The following is a 2,711-nucleotide window of genomic DNA, read 5'->3' on the forward strand; positions in this document are numbered from 1 at the left end:
TTTCCACTACTCTTTCCAATTAATCTTAATTTAAAAATAATCTTAATTTATTTCATACACTGTCAAATTCTGTCTTCCGTATTCAGTGTCTCCTTTCATTTCATACTGCTGAAATTCCTTATATTCTTGCGTTTTTCCGTAGATTTATATGCGATACGCGATATTTTGTTCACGTCTATCTTTCTTGCACAATATCTAATCGATCAAAATAATCTTAGTATCTTTATGTAAAATTTATAATTTAATTAATCACGTTTATTCAAATTTGTCAGATAAGCTTTATAATGCTTTGCTTTTTGTGTATATTTCACTTATGTACACTAAAGTGTATTTTTAAGGATGCACAATAAAATTAATTTAATTAATATTTAATTTATACATACATTATATGTATTAAATGCTATTTTTAAAGTGATAATTTGGATTGCCGTTCAGAGAAATAAACAAATTATGTAAAGGTCAATATTTGTTTCTTGTAAATAGCGAAATTAAATGCAAACTCAATCAATTGATGAAATAAAATTTGAAATGTACTTGTCTACTTTCTTCCTGCAGGTTAATTATATTTTTCATGAAACTTTTAATCAAAGTTTAAATTTATACATTCTTTTTTACTTTTAATAGCGCATTTTAATTTTTATTTTTTCTGTGTTTTTTTAATTCGTTCTAATTGTTATTTTTTTCAATTATTCAAAGTTATATTTTTATTTTCTATCATAATAATTGTGTAATCACTGTATAAAACTGACAGTGACGAATACGACAGCAATCACTCGCGGATTCAAATATTTCTCGTTTTTTTTCGGACATTTCTTGGATATTTTCATTGCCTGAATGTTGGCCTCACTCTCCAACTCGTAAGATTTAACCCTTCCTGGCTATAAAACCGGAAGGGAAGACTAATTCGAAGCCGAGATGGAGTTCTTCCATTTATTTCGTCTCCGAACAATTACATAAGACGGGGTATCTTAAGGGCAGGTCTCTTAAAATTATTGCCGACTTTGTACAGTGTCAATGATAATGATGATGATAATAATAATAGTAGTAATAATTAATCATATCAGAGATAAGAACGCAATTTTAATATAGAAATTTAATAAGAACCGGATTTATATTGACCTCTGTTGTCTTTTTTATGCCCTTTTTGTAACTTTTTATTTATGTATGAAAGAAATTACACAGCGCGCTCGCGAAATGTCGGATATACGTATAGGCAGAAAAAACACCGTTAACTTTACGAATTCTTTTTTCAATGAGTATTCCTGTTAATATAGTATGCTTCTTTTTATTATTTTTACGATTTTTATCTATATGAAATACCTACAATAAAAAGTATCCATTATCTTTGTTATTTTTGCGTGTCTACAATTTAGTTTCTGTCTTTTTTTTATCTTTTTTATTTTTGTAGTTTAACGTATGTCTCATGTTTTCTCTCGCGTACACATTTTTTCTTTCTCTTTTTTTTACACACACGCACACACACACACACACACACACACTCTCTCTCTCTCTCTCTCTCTCTCTCTCTCTCTCTCTCTCTCTCTTTCATTCCTAACATTTTTTATCGATTTCGATAAATTATTAATATTTATCAATAATCTCACTTTGCCACGCTGTGATACGCGCGTGCTTATTTTTTTTTATTTTAACTATTGATTCTTCTTTCCTGTTTGATGCCACATGATCTCTCTCCCACTTTCTTGTTTTTCCCTTTTTTTTTTCTTTTAAGACTCACAAATTACAATTTACACTTGAAATTGGAATTGACACTCATAAGGTTATTGAAGTAGCCTCTCATATTTAATAATTGCACCGACATGACATCGATCCATATATTCACATACACCAGATCGATCCTTCCTGTCCATATCCCTTTATCTTTCTTCTTTTCCTTCTTCTTCCTCTTCCGCGTGCATTTTGTATATTGTCCGCGGAACTATATCGTGCGTTTAAAAATATCCCTACGTAGATAAATCCGCTGCGCAATCTTTTTTTTCTATTGTTCTACGTATAAATGCAATAAATAGCGTATATAATGATTAAGGATGTACTTGACATACAATCTACCAAAAATTTTAAAATTAAAAATGTGTTAATATTTACACTTTCTATATAAAAATAAATGTGAAAACTATACATATGAAACAGTTGTGTGAGTAACATCATCTTAATCAATTTTGTAGTTTATTTACTCTGTATGTGTGTAATTATTTTTTATTTGTAATTATTTATTATTTCTTATAATATTTTAACTTAAAAACCAATAACAAATACCTCAATTTGAAAAAAAAAATTCTTTAAGCATTTGAAATTATATATTCAAAGTTTTATTGCGATTCACTGATTATTTATTCATAGTGTATTTATTTATAGTAAATAAACAAATAAGTTTTGTCGTATTTATTTATTTATAGACTAACTAATTGCAAGGAAACTCAGGAATTGCAATGAAACTTTGCATAAATCATATTGAATACTTAAAGAATTTTTTTTTAAATCGTGATTTTTGATAAAAATATGATATTACTCATACAATTGTTTCGTATCTATATATAGTTTCCATATTTATTTTTATATAGAAAGTATAAACATTTACACATTTTTAACTTTAAACTTTTGATAAGGACCGTATATCAGATACGTCTTTAAACGATGTTTCTCCTCCCTCTCTCTCTCTCTCTCTCTCTCTCTCTCTCTCTCTCTCTCTCTCT

The sequence above is a fragment of the Trachymyrmex septentrionalis genome, unplaced genomic scaffold (genome assembly GCF_001594115.1).
Source record: "Trachymyrmex septentrionalis isolate Tsep2-gDNA-1 unplaced genomic scaffold, Tsep1.0 scaffold83, whole genome shotgun sequence".
NCBI classification, from domain to species: Eukaryota; Metazoa; Arthropoda; class Insecta; order Hymenoptera; family Formicidae; genus Trachymyrmex; species Trachymyrmex septentrionalis.